This window comes from Neolamprologus brichardi, unplaced genomic scaffold (genome assembly GCF_056152115.1).
Source record: "Neolamprologus brichardi isolate AB-2024 unplaced genomic scaffold, ASM5615211v1 NODE_ptg000033l+_length_6344489_cov_1, whole genome shotgun sequence".
In the NCBI taxonomy this organism is placed as follows: Eukaryota; Metazoa; Chordata; class Actinopteri; order Cichliformes; family Cichlidae; genus Neolamprologus; species Neolamprologus brichardi.
The window spans coordinates 1,053,108-1,066,068 of record NW_028270137.1 but is presented as its reverse complement, the minus strand read 5'-3'; the positions used below and the strand labels follow the sequence as shown (position 1 = coordinate 1,066,068).

Genomic DNA, 12,961 nt, shown 5'->3' with positions numbered 1-12,961 from the left:
CAGCCCAAAACCCACCGTGCTCCACCTTAAGTGCCAAAGCCAAGAAATGAGTATCCCCATGCGCCTCTGCGAAGTGGAGGCATGTGCTGTTTTGGACAGTGGGGCCCGGAGGAGCGTGCTGCCGCTGCCCTACTACAACTCCATCCACCCAGACGTGAGGCCACCACTACAGCCCTCAGTTGTTGAGACTTTGCTTGGTGTGGGACCTGGGGACGTGCCGGTGCTAGGTGAAGCCCAGATATCTGTCAATATCAACAATCGACAGGTGGATGTTGATTTCCTGGTGGCAGATATAGCAGAAAATGAGGTGCTGCTTGGGCATCCCTTTCTCACTCAAGCTGAAGCACGTCTTGATTTCGGCAAACGCTGCATCATCCTGTTCGGTGAAGAGGTGCTCTACTACCAAACCGAAGCCAGTACAAAGTCACACGCAGTGAGAATAGCTAGAACTGTGGTGGTGGAACCGGGGCAAGAGTATATGGTGAAAGGCAATGTGCATCCTGGTGCAGCAGCTCAAGGTGACATGATGCTTAGTCCCACCAAAGGTTTTGTTGAGAAGCACAAAGTACTTATCGCCAGAGTCCTAGTCAACGTGCAGCCTTCTAAAGCTGTCCCACTTCGCCTTTTTAACCTCGGCAATAAAGCAGTAACAATTACGGAAGGATCCATTGCCGGGCTCCTCCAGCCAGCTGAGGCCGTGGAACCCTCCATGGTCTCTCCAGCTGCAGACTCACTGACCAGCCCTCCTGTGGTTCCGCTGCACCTGCAGGAGCTCTATGCCCAGAGCTCCACAGACCTCAATGATTATGAACAGCTCCAACTGAAACGCTTGCTTAGCACTTAGGGGGGGCGATCGTGGCTCAAGAGTTGGGAGTTCGCCTTGTAATCGGAAGGTTGCCGGTTCGAGCACCGGCTTGGACAGTCTCGGTCGTTGTGTCCTTGGGCAAGACACTTCACCTGTTGCCTACTGGTGGTGATCAGAGGGCCCGGTGGCGCCAGTGTCCGGCAGCCTCGCCTCTGTCAGTGCGCCCCAGGGTGGCTGTGGCTACAATGTAGCTTGCCATCACCAGTGTGTGAATGTGTGTTCGAATGGGTGGATGACTGGTTGTGTAAAGCGCTTTGGGGTCCTTAGGGACTAGTAAAGCGCTATACAAATACAGGCCATTTACCATTTCACTTATGGACATGTGTTTTCTACAGGGCCTTCTGACCTGGGCCGAACCAGCCTTGTGCAGCATGACATCATAACCCGTCCTGGTGCCTGAGTCAAACAACATCCACGAAGAATGGCAGGGGAAAAGCAGCAAGATGCCGATCAGCAGATCTACGACAGCCTACAGAGCGGTCTCGCCCAACGCAGCTGCAGCAGCTGGGCCTCGCCCATCGTTATGGTGCGGAAGAAAGATGGGACATACCGTCTCTGCATTGACTACAGGGCTCTCAACGACCGCACCATAACAGACGCCTACCCGCTGCCCCGCATCCAGGACACGCTGGACACACTCTCAACTGCCAGATGGTTCAGCACATTAGACCTCGCATCAGGCTACTGGCAGGTTGAGCTGACGCCTAGAGCACGCAGGGCCGCCGCTTTCTGCACTAGGACAGGCCTCTTTGAGTGGAACGTCATGCCATTTGGACTATGCAATGCGTGGACGTTCCAGCGGCTGATGGACTGCGTCCTCGCTGGCATGCAGTGGGAGACCTGCCTGGTCTACTTGGACGACATCATCGTGCTGGCTAAGGACATGTCGGGGATGTTGCAACGGCTTGGCCAGGTATTCTATAGACTTCAACAAGCTAACTTGAAACTGAAACCTGCCAAATGCTGCCTCTTTCGCCGCGAAGTTGCTTATCTTGGCCATGTGGTATCCGAGTATGGTGTGGCTACCGACCCCAGCAAAGTTCAAAAAGTTCAGATGTGGTCCACACCTACGTCCATCCAGGAGGTCAGACGCTTCATCGGCCTGGCCTCATATTATCGCTGGTTCGTGAAAGATTTTGCCTCTATAGCCGAACCCCTGCACAACCTGAACAAGAAGAATGCACATTTTCAGTGGTATGTTGAGCACCAAGTAGCTTTCGACAAGCTGAAGTGTCGACTCACCTCTGCCCCTTTTCTTGGCTATCCACTTGACCATGGAGAAATGACACTAGACACTGATGCCAGCGACACTGGCATCGGCACGGTGCTGTCACAGATGCAACAGGGCGTGGAACATGTGCTGGCATATGGCAGTCGTAAGCTATCAAGAACTGAACAAAACTACTGCACCACACGACGTGAACTACTAGCCGTCGTGGATTTCACGTCCCATTTTCGCCAGTACCTCCTTGGACGGCCTTTCAAAGTGCACACAGACCACAGCAGGCTGCGCTGGCTAACAAAAATGAAAGAGCCAGAGGGACAGTTAGCTCGATGGCTCGAGAAGCTTGCTGAGTTTCAACTTTCATCCACCGTCCAGGTCCACTACACCAGAAACAAAGACTTTAGATCAAACTGCTCTTACTATTTCAGACATTTTATGTCAAAACACTCCTACTAACACAGACATCTCAGAACAGATAATTCAAGCTAGAACAGACATATCACATTAGAACATTTCCACTAATACACACACTGTAAAGCTGTCTGAGAAAGTATATGTGGCTAAAATCCTTGATACTGCTTCTCTGTTTCACGGCTGGACCATGGGGGAGCTGAGCCAAGCCCAGGACGCTGATGCAGACATTGCACCCATACGCGCCTGGATGGAGGCCAGCAGTGAGCGCCCCCCATGGACTATTGTCTCACCATGCAGGCCAGCCACTAAGACATACTGGGCTCAATGGAAACGGCTCTACTTCAGAGATGGAGTTCTGGTCCGTCGCTTCTACTGCCTTGACAAGACCCAGTTCTATCCCCAAATCGTACAGCCATGCAAGCTACAACCAGAAGTGATGGGCCAGATGGACGAAAGGCCAGTGGGTGGACATTTTGGTGTCGAGGGGACTGTGGCCAGACTACAAACCCGATTCTATTGGTATCACATGAGGGAAGACGTCGCTCTTTGGTGCCGTACTTGTACCAGCTGTGCTTCCAGGGCCCGACCTCAGAAGACACCCCAAGCTCCGATGGGAACTGTCCGGGTAGGAGCCCCAATGGAGCATGTTGCGCTGGACATTATGGGACCACTGAATGGGACGGAGCGCAGAAACCGATATGTGCTTGTGATACAAGACTACTTTACAAAGTGGACTGAAGCCTTTCCTATCCCAGATGAACGGGCTGCAACCATTGCCAAGGTCGTTGCATCTGAGTGGGTGTGCTGCTACAGGATACCTCAAGCACTGCACAGTGACCAGGGATGCAATTTTGAATCTGATTTGTTCCAGGGGGTGTGCAGTTTGTTTGGCATAGACAAGACTCATACAACGCCATTCCGACCCCAGTCAGATGGCCAGGTTGAACGTTTCAATGCCACTCTCCAGAAGATCCTGGCCTCCACAGCAGAACGTTGCCATTGGGACTGGGACCTGATGATCCCATACGCTGTTATGGCCTACAGGGCGACCAAACACAGTGCTACAGGTTTCACCCCAAACTTCATGATGTTTGTCCGAGAACTGAGTGAGCCAGTGGACCTTGTCACAGGTCTACCTCCTGATCCAGACAACCAACCCTCAGCTCCAGAGTATGTGCAGGAAATGCGTGAGCGGATGGATTTGATCCACCTCATCGTCAGGGAAGCCCTGTGTGAGTCAGTCACGTGCGCAAAAAGGCAGTATGACAAGAACTGTTGCCACACACAGTATAAGACTGGAGATCCTGTGTGGTATCTCATCAAAGGAACATGTCACATCAAGAACAAGGTCAGAAAGTTCCTCCCATCATATGAAGGACCATTCTTTGTCCTGGTGCAATTGGATGACCTAGTTTATCGGATCCAGAAGAACCCAAGGTCTAAAGGGAAAGTTGTCCACCATGACCAGCTAAAGCATTATCGCTGCTGCGAGCCCCTGGACAATACCTGGGTCCTTGATCAAGCTCATCAGTGGTCTCCTACAGAGGTCCCACCACCAGCTTTAGAGGATGACCCAGCAGACCGTGATCTGGGTCTGCACAGTCTGTTCTCTACTGCAACTGGCAATGGCCCCAGCTCCTCTCAGCCATCTGTCTCAGTTGCAGCTGATCCCGCTCCAGTTGTGGTTATCCCATCATCCCCTTCCCATGTAGACCATGAGAATGGTGGGGGTGTGGTGGGTGAGCCAGACCACCTGGGCCAGCAGTTTCAGCGACCAACTCGTCGGCGCAGTGCTCCAGACCGGTATGGAGTGTGGATCACTTAGCTTGGTTTACCTACCATGGACAGTTCCAAGTAGGACTGAAGATTCAGTTCAAGTTTAAATCGTTTCAGCCTCCTACACTGTTAGTTACAATGGTTTAAGAGAGCTATATTTTTCATTCTTCCAGTGTTTACATTTGAAAAAAAAAAAGGGGGAGTAAAGTATCTGAAGGACCTACGGGGTTATCTACATGCACTTATCCATTTGTATTTGTGCCTTCCTAGATGCTAGGATAAGTTAGTTATTCCCGGTCGCCATGTAATAGTTACAATTGTGTAATTTCTTTTCTACTTAACAGCAATTGAAATGCTTTATTTTGCACATGTATGTACACCTTACTTGAGTCCACGTCTTTGTCACTGAAGTGCACTAGTTGATACTATACCTCACCTTTTATGCGGTAATGGCTAACACTTTTATCTCCTGTGGGCTCCAAGTGGTAAAGGGGATTGCTGTCACGGTATGCCGGGGCAAGCCGTGTGGTAATTATTTAGGACCCGGAAGCGGCAGCTCTGGTGCAGGTGAGTATTTATTTACAAAATACAATACAACAGAAATGGCGCGGGTGAAGCTGTAACAGAAAACCTAAACTGGGCAAACTAACAAATCAAACCAGAACAAAGATGCAGGGAGGTCCGGGGAAATATACACAGAGAGATGGATGGAGAAACGCAGGGAGACCGAGGGGAAACAACACAGACAAACCAGCAACCACTAAGACAGAGGACACGACTTAAAAACACTCAGAGAACACAGGGAGATTACACACAGGTGGGGGACACAGCTGGGAGTGATTAACGTGACGAGACTAGGGAGGCAACTTAAAAACACTCACATAAGACGCAGACCTTCACAATAAAACAGGAAACACACACACACAAAGACACAGACTGGGAAACGCGGACGTAACACAGGAATAGATGGGCAGAACAGAATACACTAAACAGGAGGAACAGAACCAAAATCACTAATACAAAACACAAAACGCTGGGTCAAAAGGACCCAGGATCATGACAGTACCCCCCCCTCAAAGGCTGGCACCAGACAGCCCAACAAGAAAACAAAACCACCAAAAAACAGAAAACAACCCGACCAGGGCGGGCGGCGGGGGCCCAGGACGGAGGGCCCGGAGCAAAACAAAACAGGCGCACAAGAGGGACAAAAAAAAACAAAAAACAAAACATGAGCCAGCACCAAAAAGCAACAACAAAAGAATACACCGGAGCCCAAGAAAACAGTGTCCAAAACAAAAGAGTTCAGGGGGCCGGCCAGGGGGCTGACGGGGGCGAAGAGGCTGCAGCTGGACCAGACGGGGGCGAAGAGGCTGCAGCTGGACCAGACGGGGGCGAAGACTCGGAGGCTGGACCAGACGGGGGCGAAGACTCGGAGGCTGGCGTGGATGAAGAGGCTGCAGCTGGCGTGGATGAAGAGACTGCAGCTGGCATGGATGAAGAGACTGCAGCTGGCGTGGATGAAGAGGCCGCAGGCGGCGTGGATGAAGAGGCCGCAGGCGGCGGCGTGTGAGCCGGAGGCGGCGTGGAAGCCAGAGGCGGAAGCGCTGCAGGCGGCGGCGTGGGAGCCGGAGGCGGCGTGGGAGCCGGAGGCGGCGTGGAAGCCGGAGGCGGAAGCGCTGCAGGCGGCGGCGTGGGAGCCGGAGACGCAGCAGGCTGGACGGGTCCCTCGGACCCTCCAGCGGAGACAGGAGACAAAGGCCGGAGCGGTCCCTCGGACCCTCCAGCGGAGACAGGAGACAAAGGCCGGAGCGGTCCCTCGGACCCTCCAGCGGAGACAGGAGACAAAGGCCGGAGCGGTCCCTCGGACCCTCCAGCTGAAGCCATCACTAAGCCAGCAGTCATGGAGGCTACTAGCTGACACAAAGGCGACTGGCAATGCACTGAGCACTGGCTCTGCCCAGGCAACGCTGACATGGTGCAGTTCTCAGGTGGCTGCTTAAACTTCAGGGGTCCAGAATCAGCTGGGGACTGAGACCTACCCTCTGGGGAAGTCCTGGAGCGGCAAACGGTGCCAATGGCAGCTAAACCATGAAAAGCACCCTGAGTCGAAATAAGACTTTCTCCCTGCATGGTGTGAATGAGTGCAACTGGTACTACTGGGGCCTGAACTACAGGTGACACTGGAGGCGCAGGGGCCTGGACTACAGGTGACACTGGAGGCGCAGGGGCCTGGACTACAGGTGACACTGGAGGCGCTGGAGCGTGAACTACAGGTGACACTGGAGGCGCTGGAGCGTGAACTACTGGAGGCGCTGGAGCGTGAACTACTGGAGGCGCTGGAGCGTGAACTACTGGAGGCACTGGAGCGTGAACTACTGGAGGCGCTGGAGCGTGAACTACAGGTGGCACCGGAGACTGAGCTGACAGTGGCTGCTGGGCGGCTGACCGAGCTGACAGTGGCTGCCGGGCGGCTGACCGAGCTGACAGTGGCTGCCGGGCGGCTGACCGAGCTGACAGTGGCTGCCGGGCGGCTGACCGAGCTGACAGTGGCTGCCGGGCGGCTGACCGAGCTGACAGTGGCTGCCGGGCGGCTGACCGAGCTGACAGTGGCTGCTGGGCAGGCGACAAGCTGTTCACACCATCATCTGCCGCACAGAACACAGCCCCTGAATGAACAGTCACACAGTCCAAAAACGGAAAAGAGTCCCCACTCACCACAGCCGGCGAATTAGAAGTCCAAACATCCGGCTGTGGGGTGGCGCGCCACTGGCGCGCCGGCGGCGCGATCGGCGCGATCGGCGCGATCGGCGCGATCGGCGCGATCGGCGCGATCGGCGCGATCGGCGCGATCGGCGCGATCGGCGCGATCGGCGCGATCGGCGCGATCGGCGTTTCCTCCCCGCAGACGGCTCCGACAGGCCGGGCAGGATCACATCTGACGAGTCGGGCAGCGAGGCAGGAGTGGCTGAGAGAAGGTGGGGAGTGTGCTGGAGAAACGCCTGCATGGTCGGAGGAAGTGATTTCAAAAGCCATGGGAGGCCGGAAAAGAGCCGTTGTAGCCGCTTTTCAACGGTGCGGCGAAGCTCGTATGGAGGGTTCTCCAGCCACAGCCCGAGGAGAATTTCCACGTTGTAGCTGATGTCATCCTGGAGCTCCTCGGATGGATCGAGTGCCGCAGGGTCCATGTTGGCTGGTTCGTACTGTCACGGTATGCCGGGGCAAGCCGTGTGGTAATTATTTAGGACCCGGAAGCGGCAGCTCTGGTGCAGGTGAGTATTTATTTACAAAAGACAATACAACAGAAATGGCGCGGGTGAAACTGTAACAGAAAACCTAAACTGGGCAAACTAACAAAACAAACCAGAACAAAGATGCAGGGAGGTCCGGGGAAATATACACAGAGAGATGGATGGAGAAATGCAGTGAGACCGAGGGGAAACAACACAGACAAACCAGCAACCACTAAGACAGAAGACACGACTTAAAAACACTCAGAGAACACAGGGAGATTACACACAGGTGGGGGACACAGCTGGGAGTGATTAACGTGACGAGACTAGGGAGGCAACTTAAAAACACTCACATAAGACGCAGACCTTCACAATAAAACAGGAAACACACACACACAAAGACACAGACTAGGAAACGCGGACGTAACACAGGAATAGATGGGCAGAACAGAATACACTAAACAGGAGGAACAGAACCAAAATCACTAATACAAAACACAAAACGCTGGGTCAAAAGGACCCAGGATCATGACAATTGCGTCTTCATATCAATGGTGGTTCTTTTCCTAAGTGCACCCAATCAAAGTGAACTTGCATATGAGCTAACAGCAATTAGACACTTTGAAGCAAACTTCAAATAGAGCACCAAATAGAAGAAAATTCTATGTGGCTTTACTGTATATGTTTCACTTAAAAAATATATCAAGTAGCGACCCCTCAAATGGAAACAGTTGAGATTTTCCTTTTTCCTTAGTGCTCATATTTGGGGAAGTATATATTTTGAATAGTTCAGGGAATCATTAATTTATGTGTTAATAAGATGCCTCTGATTGAAACCGCACGAAACCTTCAACAGCTACTGGAGACAAAAGAGGAAACCAAAATACAAATGGACACTACTACAGTCGTTAGCCAACCATTGGTTTCATGACTGAATTTCATTGACTTAAATGTGGGTGGGACTGCAAGAGGAGTCTTGAGGTCATATAAAAGGAGACTCATGTCCCGGTAACCCTCGTGGAAACACAGACAACACAGGATATTCCAAAAGATCTTCGGGACTCACTGGTAAGGAAGAGCATTCATTACAAGTCTGTATTGTTGGTTCAACTCATGCAAGAACTTGACTCTTGAATTCAGTAAGTGCATCTGCTTGGACCAGTTGTACACAACAACTGCTACAAATTCTACCTGACCCTTCAAGTTATGTCTATCAAATTGAGTTCTATGTTTCATATCAAGACCACTTTGAATGGAGACACTGATGGTGGTTCTATTCCTAAGTGCACCCACTCAAAGTGACCTTCCATATGAGTTTTCAACAATTAGACACTTTGAAGCAAACTTTAGATTATATGTTTCACTTAAAGAACATCTCAAATAGACACGCTCATCGACTGCTACAAATTCTACCTACCCTCCATGTTAGGTCTATCAAATTGAGTTCTATGTTTCATATCAAGATCACTTTGAATGGAGACACTGATGATGGTTGTATTCCTAAGTGCACCCACTCAAAGTGACCTTACATATGGGTTTACAGCAATTAGACACTTTGAAGCAAACTTTAGATAACACGGTTCACTTACAGAACATTTCAAGTAGAGACCCCTTAAATGGAAAAACTTGTGGTTTTCCTCTTTACTTAGTGCTCCTATTTGGGGAATTCTTTCTTTTGAGTAGTTCAGGGAATCGTTGACTTATGTGTTAATAAGATGTCTCTGATTCAAACCTTACGAAAACTTCAACAGCTACTGGAGACAAAAGAGGAAACCAAAATACAAATGGACGCTACTACAGTCATACATCTGCTTGGTGGCGCTGTCACTTGGTGTTCGCTCGCTCTGCGGTAGAGTATCACTTCCTGTTCCTGCTCAAACACAGTGGTGTTTCTGAGTAGCTTATTTGCTTAGCAATTTAATTAACAACTTTTAAATACATTCCTTTTTCATAGTATAATCTTCACGTGCTTCATCCGAAGCACACTTTCTGTGTACTCACTACCTAATTTATAGCCAAAGTATTCACTCACTGTCTCTGTACTCTTTCGCTAGCTTAGCTTAGCTCGTAGCCAATTCGTTAGCACCATGGCTACTTCACCTGTCCCTCCTGCACTTTCTTGCTCATTGTGTCAGATGTTTAGTTACTCCTCGGCCTCCTTTAGCAGTAATGATATCTGTAACAAATGTAGCATATTTGCAGCTCTGGAGGCCAGGATTACTGAATTGGAAACTTGGCTTCGCACGCTTCATTCACCCGTAGCTAGCCAGGCCCCTGTAGCTGGTGCAGCCGAAGATAGCGACAGGCCCCGCTAGCTGTTCCCCGGCAGACCCCAAGCAGCTGGGGAAAGAGGGCGGCTGGGTGACGGTGAGGAGGAAGCATAGTCCTAAACAGAAGCCCCAGGTACACCACCAACCCGTTCATGTGTCTAACCATGTTTCCCCACTCGGCGACACACCCGCCGGGGGTCAAACTCTGGTAATTGGTGATTCTGTTCTCAGACATGTGAAGCTAGAGACACCGGCAACCATAGTCAATTGTCTTCCAGGGGCCAGAGCAGGCGACATTGAAGGAAATTTAAAACTGCTGGCTAAGGGTAAACGTAAATTTAGTAAAATCATAATTCACGTCGGCAGTAATGACATCCGGTTACGCCAATCGGGGGTCACTAAAATCAATATTGAATCGGTGTGCAACTTTGCCAAAACAATGTCGGACTCTGTAGTTTTCTCTGGTCCCCTCCCCAATCAGACCAGGAGTGACATGTTTAGCCGCATGTTCTCCTTAAATTGCTGGCTGTCTGAGTGGTGTCCCAGAAATGATGTGGGCTTCATAGATAATTGGCAAACCTTCTGGAGGAAACCTGGTCTTGTTAGGAGAGACGGCATCCATCCCACTTTGGATGGAGCAGCTCTCATTTCTAGAAATATGGACAAATTTATTAAACCCCCCAAAATATGACTATCCAGAGTTGGGACCAGGAAGCAGAGTTGCAGTCTTACACGCCTCTCTGCAGCTTCTCTCCTCCTGCTACCCTCCCAAAAACCCATCTGCACAGAGACTTTGTCAGCTTCCAAAAAACAAACTAAAAACCAGCAACAAACAACTTAAACATAAACAATCACAAAGAAAGAACAATACAGTATCCACATCTGAACCAAAGAGTAAAACAGTGAAATGTGAATTATTAAATATTAGGTCTCTCTCCTCCAAGTCTCTGTTAGTACATGACTTAATAATTGATCAACAAATTGATTTACTCTGCCTTACAGAAACCTGGTTGCAGCAGGATGATTATGTTAGTTTAAATGAATCAACACCCCCGAGTCATTCTAACTACCAGAAACCTCGAAGCACAGGCCGAGGGGGAGGTGTGGCAGCAATTTTTCACACCAGTCTATTAATTAATGAAAGACCAAGACAGACTTTTAATTCATTTGAAAGCCTGATGCTTAACATTGTCCACCCCAGCTGTGAAACTCAGAAACCAGTCTTACTTGTTATCATCTATCGTCCACCTGGGCCTTACACAGAGTTTCTGTCTGATTTCTCAGACTTTATATCTAATTTAGTTCTGAGCTCAGATAAAATAATTATTGTGGGTGATTTTAACATCCATGTAGATGCTAAAAATGACAGCCTCAACTTGTCATTTAATCTGTTATTAGACTCAATTGGTTTCTCTCAAAATGTAAAAGAACCCACCCACCACTTTAATCACACTCTAGATCTTGTTTTAACATATGGCATAGAAACTGAACATTTAACAGTGTTTCCTGAAAACCCTCTCCTGTCTGATCATTTCCTGATAACATTTACATTTACAATAATTGATTACACAGCAGTGGAGAGTAGACTTTATCAAAGTAGATGTCTTTCTGAAAGCGCTGTAACTAAGTTTAAGAATATAATCCACCCACTGTTATCATCGTCAATGCCCTGTACCAACACAGAGCAGAGCGTCTATCTGAATGCTACCCCAACTGAGGTCGATCATTGTGTTAATAATTTCACCTCCTCACTACGTACGACTCTGGATACTGTAGCTCCAGTGAAATCTAAGGTCTCTAATCAGAAGTACCTGACTCCATGGTATAATTCTCAAGCACGTAGCCTAAAGCAGATGACTCGTAAGCTGGAGAGGAAATTGCGTGTCACAAATTTAGAGGATCATCATTTAGCCTGTAGAAATAGTTTGTTGCTTTATAAGAAAGCCCTCCGCAAAGCCAGAACATCTTACTACTCATCACTGATTGAAGAAAATAAGAAAAACCCCAGGTTTCTCTTCAGCACTGTAGCCAGGCTGACAAAAAGTCAGAGCTCTTTTGAGCCAACCATCCCTTTAACGTTAACTAGTAACGACTTCATGAACTTCTTCACAAATAAAATTTTTATCATTAGAGAAAAAATTACCAATAATCATCCCACAGATGTAATATTATCTACAGCTACTCTTAGTACCATTGATGTTAAGTTAGACTCTTTTTCTCCAATTGATCTTTCTGAGTTAACTTCAATAATTACTTCCTCCAAACCATCAACGTGTCTTTTAGACCCCATTCCTACAAAACTGCTCAAAGCAGTCCTGCCATTAATTATTTCTTCGATCTTAAATATGATCAACCTATCTCTAATAATCAGCTATGTACCACAGGCCTTCAAGCTGGCTGTAGTTAAACCTTTACTCAAAAAGCATCTCTAGACCCAGCAGTCTTAGCTAATTATAGGCCAATCTCCAACCTTCCTTTCATATCAAAAATCCTTGAAAGAGTAGTTGTCAAACAGCTAACAGATCATCTGCAGAGGAATGGTTTATTTGAAGAGTTTCAGTCAGGTTTCAGAGTTCATCACAGCACAGAAACAGCTTTAGTGAAGGTTACAAATGATCTTCTTATGGCCTCTGACAGTGGACTCATCTCTGTGCTTGTCCTGCTAGACCTTAGTGCAGCATTCGATACTGTTGACCATAATATCCTATTAGAGCGATTAGAACATGCTGTAGGTATTACAGGTACTGCACTGCAGTGGTTTGTATCATATCTATCTAATAGACTCCAATTTGTGCATGTAAATGGAGAGCCCTCTTCACACACTGAGGTTAATTATGGAGTTCCACAGGGTTCAGTGCTAGGACCAATTCTGTTTACATTATACATACTTCCCTTAGGCAGCATCATTAGAAGACATAGCATACATTTTCACTGCTATGCAGATGACACCCAGCTCTATCTGTCCATGAAGCCAGATAACACACACCAATTAGTTAAACTGCAGGAATGTCTTAAAGACATAAAGACCTGGATGGCCGCTAACTTTCTGCTTTTTAATTCAGATCAAACTGAGGTTATTGTACTCGGCCCTGAAAAGCTTAGAAATATGGTATCTAACCAGATTCTTACTCTGGATGGCATTACCTTGACCTCCAGTAACACTGTGAGGAACCTTGGAATC

At 48.8% G+C, this 12,961-nt stretch overlaps 1 pseudogene; it reads right to left on the bottom strand.

Annotated features, from left to right (window-relative positions):
• Positions 1-5,582: 5,582 nt before the first annotated feature.
• On the bottom strand, positions 5,583-7,465 carry LOC148094601 (uncharacterized; annotated as a pseudogene).
• Between the last annotated feature and the right edge of the window lie 5,496 nt (positions 7,466-12,961).